The 8,594-nt window shown below is 38.5% G+C and overlaps 1 protein-coding gene across 7 annotated transcripts in view; it reads left to right on the top strand.

Annotated features, from left to right (window-relative positions):
- MAST2 (microtubule associated serine/threonine kinase 2) overlaps nucleotides 1–8,594 on the top strand; it is a 240,300-nt gene that overhangs the window by 89,367 nt on the left and 142,339 nt on the right. The window lies entirely within an intron of this gene.

Here is an 8,594-nt window from a genome sequence, read left to right as displayed (position 1 = left end):
CCAAAAACATACCAAGAATATACTAAGGATATCAAATAAAGAGATTCAGTGGGTCTGGAATAAGTCCTATACATCTATATTTTTATAAAACTCCAGTCCTATACATCTATATTTTTATAAAACTCCACTGACCTAGAAGGTGCTGGATTCAAATGTTAAAAGTAAGGTTGTTACCAAGTAAACATTTTCAATTTTTATTATTTATTTATTTATTTATTTATTTATTTATTTATTTTAGACAAGGTCTTGCTCTGTTGCCCAGGCTGGAGTGCAGTGGCTCTGTCATAGCTCACGGCAGCCTCAACCTCCTGGGCTCAAGCGATCCTCCTGTTTTAGCTTCTCAGGTAGCTGGGACTGTAAGCATGCATCACCATGCCCAGCTTATTTATTTCGTTTAATTTATTTTTTATTTTATTTTAATTTTTTGCAGGGGGCGGGGTAGAGATAGGGTCTTGTAATGTTCCCCAGGCTGGTCTCTAACTCCTGGGCTCAAGTGATCCTCCTGCCTCAGCCTCCCAAAACGTTGGGATTGCAGATGTAAGCCACTGCACCTGGCCAGTATTTTAGATAATAACTGAAATTAAGACTGAAAACACTTCTTCCTGTAGGAGATTTAAAAAAAAAAAAAAGACTGAAAACACTAAACTTCTGTTTCCTAAAATCTGGCAGAGTTCTGTCAGGACTCAGAAACGTTATGGATAATGAGGACATTGACAAATCTCTAGGAGTTTTCTATTAATCATACAATAACTAGAATATTTATAGTAATAGCATTTTACCCATACAACTTTAACCTAGGGAACACTGAACATGTCTTCTGGTAGATAACTTTTCTCACGAAATTCATTAATAACAAAATATTAAACTTAATTATTTCCAACATTTCTCTAAAAAGGAGAAAACACGTCTTTGTGATTTTGCCAAGGATGTTTTGGGATATCTCAGAGATAGTTTTTGGTATTAAAAATACACTGACCCCAGCACTTTGGGAGGCCAAGGTGGGAGGATTGCTTGAGCTCAGGAGTTTGAGACCAGCCTAGGCAACATGTTGAAACCCTATTTCTACAAAAATATGTAAAAGTTAGCTGGACGTGGTAGCGCACACCTGTGGTCCCAGCTACTTAGGAGGCTGAGGTGGAAGGATTGCTTGAGCCTGGGAGGTGGAGGTTGCAGTGAACTGAGATCATGCCACTGCACTCTAGCCTGGGTGACAGTGAGACCCTGTCTCAAATTTAAAAAAAAAAAATTACACTGAAAGTTTTATTTTATTATTTTCTACACATAGGATCTGATTTGGGAAAGACAAATCTTCAAATAATTGTTAGTGGAAACACTTAAGATAGGATTGTTGGTGCTTGAGAAATAATACCTGGTTACTTATTTAACCGAAGTGACGGTAAAACATTTATAAACAAACATAGAAAGTAACACAATTTTAAATAACTGTAGTTTTTTTTATGAGGAGCCCTATGCTTGCTTGATTAAGGACCTGATAAGTCAGCATAAAGCACAGAAAATTTTTCTAGCAAGACACAAAATATTTGCTAACTAGGCATATTACATAGCATAAAAGAATATACTTTAATATTGTAGGTAATGGATGGCAGTAAACAGTAAACCAAGGACATGGACTCACCAAAATTGAATAAATTATTTGCTAAAATTTTAACCAGTTTTAGCTTTTCAGACTCAGGTATTATAAACCATGACAGCCAAAATTCACATTCCGAGTTGTGCCCTTCATTAGTCTTCATATTCTGGAACAGACTTATGCTTTACTTGAGTACAAGTTTTAGGGGTTCTCAAGGTCAGAATTAATTTGATAATGAGTACTAAGATGTTATTAAGATGCAGTGCATTTTTAGTGTTATCATCAAATGAATCAGTAAGTGTTTTTTAATGTCTCAGTTTCCATTTTCAATACTGTAATTATTGATGGTTATATCCCACAGAAACAATTTGGGGTCCTTCATTTTATGAATTTTGGCAAATATATATACCCATGTAACTACAACCACAATTAATAGATAGAACATTTTTCTTACCCCCAAATATTCCTTCTGTAGTTTTGCAGTCAATCCCATCTTCCACATCTTGGCCTCAGGCAACCACTGATCTATTGTTTGGCACTACAGATTAGCTTTGCCTGTGGTAGAATTTCATATAAATGAAAATGACAAATGACCTGCTTTTTTGTAATTAGCTTCCTTTATGTTTCAGTGTTTCCTTTTGTGACTATACCACTATTTGATGGATATTTGGGTTGTTTCTAGTTTTTGGATATTATGAATAAAGCTGCTATAATCATTCATGTATAAGTTTTTTTTTTATGGGCATATGTTTTCATTTCTCTTGGGTACATACCCGGGATTGGTCAGCCCATAAAATCAGTGTCCCACTCTGCTGCCACAAATGGGAATAACTTAGCCATAAATAAATACAAAGCAAAACCCAGTTATGTAAAGAAAAATTGAAATTAGAAATGTGGAGATTCCATAAACTTCTTTGTTCATCTGGGAGCCAACTTCAGATTACCACTTCAGATTTACCTGTGGGAACCAAGCACTGATGTACATGGATGGTCCACGTGAGGTGTACTTCTCTGATGTGACTCACAGGTTAATTCTTTGGACATTTGGTGGAAGACTTCCAAAACTGTTTAACAGACAGTTTTTTAAAAAAAAAGTAAAAACAAAAAATCATGGCTTTCATCCAGATATAAAATGAAAACATTCAAAGATGAAAGAAAAACAGCATATCATCAAAGAGAGAAACAGGCAAATATTACAACCAATTCCATTATCAATTTTTATACAATTGAAAATGGCAAAATGTCAAAAATGACAGTTGAATTAACACTGCACATGTCTATGTGTTCATCTATTTAAATGAGCAATAAAGTAAAGGCAAATTCATAAATTATTAAAATATTTACACTTTTCTTTGGCTTTATTTTTACCAAAATTGTTATTTGTAATCAATAATTTCTTGTAAATTGTATTCTTTTAATAACAATGCCAAATGAAACAGACTTTCTTGAATGACTATATTTCTTAGATTTTTTTTTTTTTTTTTTTGAGACCGAGTCTTGCTCTGTTGCCCAGGTTGGAGTGCAGTGGCACTGCAACCTCTGCCTCCCTGGTTCAAGGAATTCTCATGCCTCAGCCTCCCGAGTAGCTGGGACTACAGACATGGGTGCCATCACACCTGGCTAATTTTTGTGTTTTTAGTAGAGATGGGGGTTTCACCATATTGGCCAGGCTGGTCTCGAACTCCTGACCTCAAGTGATCTGCCCTCCTTGGTCTCCCAAAGTGCTAGGATTACAGGTGTGAGCCACTGTACTTAGCCTCTTAGATTTTTGTTTTAATATTTACTGGTTTATAGGATATTGCAAAGGATAGAGATGAAGAGATTCATAGGGTGAGTTACTAGGGAAGGGGCAGGGAGCTTCTGTGCCCTCCCCAGCCGTGTCACTTCAATAACTTCCATGTGTTCAGCTATCCTGAAGCTCACTGAACCCTGTCCTCTTGGGTTTTTATGGAAGCTTCATGAAATCAATATTTCTTGCCTCAGGTATAGGGTGGAACTCTCTCATGGGAGAGCCTTAAGACCCACAGTCAGAAAGGTTGGGGAACATTAAAGTGAAAGGAGAGCTGGAGAAGGTCAGAGGCCTGCCCCTGAGGCCTAACTCAGCCAGCATTCTAACAAAAGACTGTAACTAGGGCTATGGGAGTTATAAGCCAGAAACCGTAGATTAAAACCAGTATGTATATCATAACACCACAGGTCACCCCCTAGTTTGTAACCACAGATCTTTTATATCAAACAGTATTTGTATATGCAATCATTAATCATTAGTCCAGTACATCATATTGTATGAATGTCTCCCAGGATGAGGCCATTCAGGTTTGCAAGTTTCCTAAATCTTGTCAAGTTCCAAAAGCAGGATTGGCCTTGGTAAACATACAGCTTCATACTTTCATGCATCTGGAATAATTGAGCTTGAGATAGTATCATCTTTTGTTCTTAGACTCTTTTGGGCTGTTAACATAACATTGAATTTTCCTCAGTTAGTAACCCTAACTCATTTATTCACCTCTTTACTTTCAGCTATGGTTTCTCCTTCTTTCCGTTTATACCCAAATTTTTTCACCTTTGAAAGGGACATTAGAATCTCTCTTGTGCTGTTCCAGATTGCAGGCAGCAATACAAGTCTAGGAATAGGTCTTCCTCAGTCCACTCCCATTCAGATAGGGTAAAGTTATATAGGAGCAGAACTAGTGAGCTATTTTTACCATCAGGCAATATAGTTGCATTCACTGTTAGTCCCACTTTTGCTAAATGGGGTGAAAGCACTACTCACCCCAGTAATGTTCTTAGGAATTTTGCCATTAGGTTTAAAAACATAGTTACAGTTTTTTCTTAGAAATCATCTCTGATGTTTCAGCACTTGTAGTTGCAACCCTGGTCCTAGGACCACTGCATCAGGTAAGAGAGAAAAAATAAATTTTTTAAAGGTGATTTGGGGAGGAAAGAAAAAACTATAGGCTAGGCGAAGTGGTCATGCCTGTAATCCCAGCACTTTGGGAGGCCAAGGCAGGAGGATTGCTTGAGCTCAGGAGTTTGAGACCAGCCTGGGCAACATGGCAAAACCTGTCTCTACCAAAAATACACAAAATTAGCTGGGTGTGGTGGCGCTTGCCTGTGGTCCCAGCTACTCGAGAGGCTGAGGTGGGAGGATCTCTTGAGCCCTGGAAGCGGAGGTTGCGGTGAGCCGTAATCACGCTGCTGCACTCCAGCCTGGGCAACAGAGCAAGACCCTGTCTTAAAAAAACAAACAGAGCCAGGCACAGTGGCTCATACTTGTAATCCCAGCACTTTGGGAGGCCAAGGCAGGCAGATCACCTGAGGTCAGGAGTTCGAGACCAGCCTGGCCAACATATAGTGAAACTCCGTCTCTACTAAAAATACAGAAAAATTAGCTGGGCATGGTGGTGCATGCCTGTAGTCCCAGCTACTTGGCAAGCTGAGGTGGGAGAATCGCTTGAACCTGGGAGGCGGAGGTTGCAGGGAGCTGAGATGGCTCCACTGTACTCCAGCCTGGGCGACAGAGTGAGACTCTGTCTCTCAAAAACAAACAAACGAAACCAAAAAAAGAAAAGAAAAAGAAAAAATTATGGTAGTTATACAAGTGCGCTCCTCCCCTGGTAAGAATTGTGTAGTCATACTAGCATCCTCCCCATCCCCTCTTCCTCAGATCAACCAGAAAAACAGAGAAAAAGTCCCACGTTAAGTATGAGCACATACGTCCTTATGATCGCCTGTAAGCCAGCCCTTCATGCTTTTTATCTCCCCCTGTTTTAGACAACCAATGTTTCAATTGCCCATTCTACTTCTCTATCAAACTATTACTCTAAGGAGGATATCTCACTCTGTCCATTGTTGGACATTATGGGCTGTATAGTGTGTTCCTTGGTCTGAAGAATGATGGTGGGCCATCCAAATCCATGCGATATCTTCCGTTCTGTTTTTTTTTTGTTGTTGTTTTTGTTTTTGTTTTTGTTTTTACTCTGAGAATTTTTATCTTCCATGGGATAAGCAAAGCCCACTCCAGAGTCAGTGTCTATTCCTGTCAAGACCCCTTTGTAGCTCCCAGGGCTACCAGCGTCAGTCTCATTTGCCAGCCATGTTCAGGGCCTTCCTACCAGAGAATCTGTGCCATAGCCATCAGCAATCTCTGTCTCTGTTGCTGAGAAACAGAACAGTTCTTTCTGGCATTTTGTACCTGAAAGGGTGCAAAAGGATCATGTCTAGATTCAGCTCACCTCTGCACTGCTGCATTGCCCCCATACTCACTTTTTTTCAGGGACTGAGTTGGCCACCTCAAGGGAGCACATGGGATGTCTACTTATCAATCCCTGTCACCCTTAATGCATCCCTCAAATCTCCTTAGGGCCATGCTCCATATGGGCATTCTTTTAACAGGCCAGATTTCCATTGTCCTCTCACCTGAGTATATAGCCAAGCCATTGGTTACATCGCATGAGGTCAGTAAAGACCCAAACACAGGGGCTTCTACCATTGTTCAATTCTTCCATCAGTCACTGTTAGAAAAATATAATGCAATTCAGCCCACCAAGCAGATCTGTTTTTACCTTCTTTGATCAGAGGAGTAGTCTTCCAAAGCAGGATGATGGTTTTCATTTACCTTGGAATTGCCATCCATGAACCAAGCAGCTCTTGGTCAATTTTTTTAAATTAAATTTTATTTGGAGGAGATTTGTCCTGCTGAAGCAATAGAAATCAGAATTGGCCAAAAATATTTTCTTTTCTTTTCTTTTCTTTTTTTTTAGATTCAGGGGTACATGTGCAGGATTGTTACATGGATATATTGTGTAATGCTGGGGTTTCGGCTTCTAGTGAACCCATCAGCCAAATAGTGAACATAATACTCAATAGGTAGTTTTTCTATGCTTGCCATACCTCCTCTCCCCTTTTGGAGTCCCCAGTGTCTATTGTTTCCATCTTTACGACCACACGTACCCATTGTTTAGCTCTCACTTATAAGTGAGAACACATGGTATTTGATTTTCTGTTTCTGAGTTATTTCATATAGATTAATGGCCTCCAGCTACATCCACATTGCTGCAAAGGACAGGATTTCATTCTATTTATGGCTGCATAGTATTCCATGGTATATATGTACCACATTTTCTTTATCTAATCTACTGATGGTGAGCACCTAGGTTGATTTCATGAATTTGTATTGTGAATAGTGCTGCGATAAATGTACCAGTGTAGGTGTCTTTTTGATAAAATAATTTTCTTATGCTATGTCATAAGGCCCAAGGGAAAAAAAAGAGCTTTACAATTAAAAAAAAAAAATTTTTTTTTTTAAGATTTCTTTTCCCGGCCCAGCACAATGGCTTACGCCTGTAATCCCAGCACTTTGGGAGGCTGAGGCAAGTGGATCACAAGGTCAGGAGTTCAAGAACAGCCTGGCCAACATGGTGAAACCCTGTCTCTACTAAAAATACAAAAATTAGCCAGGCGTGGTGGTGTGCACCTTTAGTCCCAGATGCTTGGGAGGCTGAGGCAGAAGAATTGCTTGTACCTGGGAGCCAGTGGTTGCAGTGAGCCGAGATGGTGCCACTGCACTCCAGCCTGGGCGACAGAGCGAGACTCTCTCTCTCAAAAAAAAAAAAAAAAAAAAAAAAAGATTTATTTACCCTTGGGTAGATAGCCAGTAGTGGGATTGCTAGATCAAATGGTAGTTCTATTTTTAGTTCTGTGGAAATCACTATACTATTTTCTGTAGGGGTTGAACTAATTTACATTCCCACCAACAGTATATAAGCATTCCCTTTTCTCTGCATCCTCACCAACATCTGTCATTTTCCATTCTGACTGGTATAAGATGGTATCTTATTGTGGTTTAATTTTCATTTCTCTGATGATTAGTGATGTTGGATATTTTTTTCATAAGTTTGTTGGTCACTTGTCTTCTTTTGTGTCTGTTCATTTCTATTGCCTACTTTTTAGCAGATTTATTTGTTTTTTTCTTATGATTTAAGTTCCTTATAGATTCTGGATATTAGTCCTTTGTTGGATGCATAGTTGGCAGATATTTTCTCCCATTCTATGGGTTGTCTTTTTATTCTGTTGATTGTTTCTTGTGCTGTACAGAAGCTCTTTAGTTTAATTAAGTCTCATTTGTCCATTTTCGTTTTGGTCATATTTGTTTTTGAGGTCTTAGTCATAAATTATTTGCCTAGGCCAATGTCCATAAGAGTTTTTCCTAGGTATTCTTTTAGGGTTTTTATAGTTTCAGGTCTTAAATTTAAATTTTTAATCCATCATGTGTTAATTTTTATATATGGTGAGAGATAGGGGTCCAGTTTCATTCTTCTGCATATGGCTAGCCAATTTTCCCAGCACCATTCATTGAACGGAGTGTCCTTTCCCCATTGATTATTGTGGTCAACTTTGTTGAAGATCACTTTACTGTAGGTGTATGGATTGACTTCTGGGTTCTCTGTTTTATTTCATTGAGCTATGTGTCTGTTTTTGTACCAGTACCATGATGTTTTGGTGACTATAGCCTTGTAGTATAATTTGAAGTCGAGTAGTGTGATGCTTCCAGCTTTGTTATTTTTGCTTACGATTGCTTTTACTATGTGGGCTCTTCTTTGGTTCCATATGAATTTTGGAATGGTTTTTTCTGATTCTGTGAAAAACGACATTGGTAATTTGATTAAAATTGCTTTGGGCAGTGTAGTCATTTTCACGATATTGATTCTTCCTATCCATGATCATAGGATGTTTTTCCATTTGTTCGTGTTGTCTGTGATTTATTTCATCAGTGTTCTTTAGCTCTCCTTGTAGAGGTCTTTCATCTTCTTGGTTAAATGTATTCCTAGGTATTTTATTTTGGTTGTGGCAATTGTAAATGGGATTGAGTTCTTGATTTGATTCTGAGCTTGAATGTTGGTGTATAGAAATGCAACTGATTTTGTGCATTAATTTTATATCCTGAAACTTTACTAAAATTGTTTATTGCGTCTAGGAATCATTTGGAGTAATGTTTAGGGTT

Source organism: Gorilla gorilla, chromosome 1 (assembly GCF_029281585.2).
Source record: "Gorilla gorilla gorilla isolate KB3781 chromosome 1, NHGRI_mGorGor1-v2.1_pri, whole genome shotgun sequence".
Lineage (NCBI taxonomy): Eukaryota > Metazoa > Chordata > Mammalia > Primates > Hominidae > Gorilla > Gorilla gorilla.
Note: the sequence above shows the minus strand (reverse complement) of the source record. Positions and strands in the feature narration are given on the sequence as shown.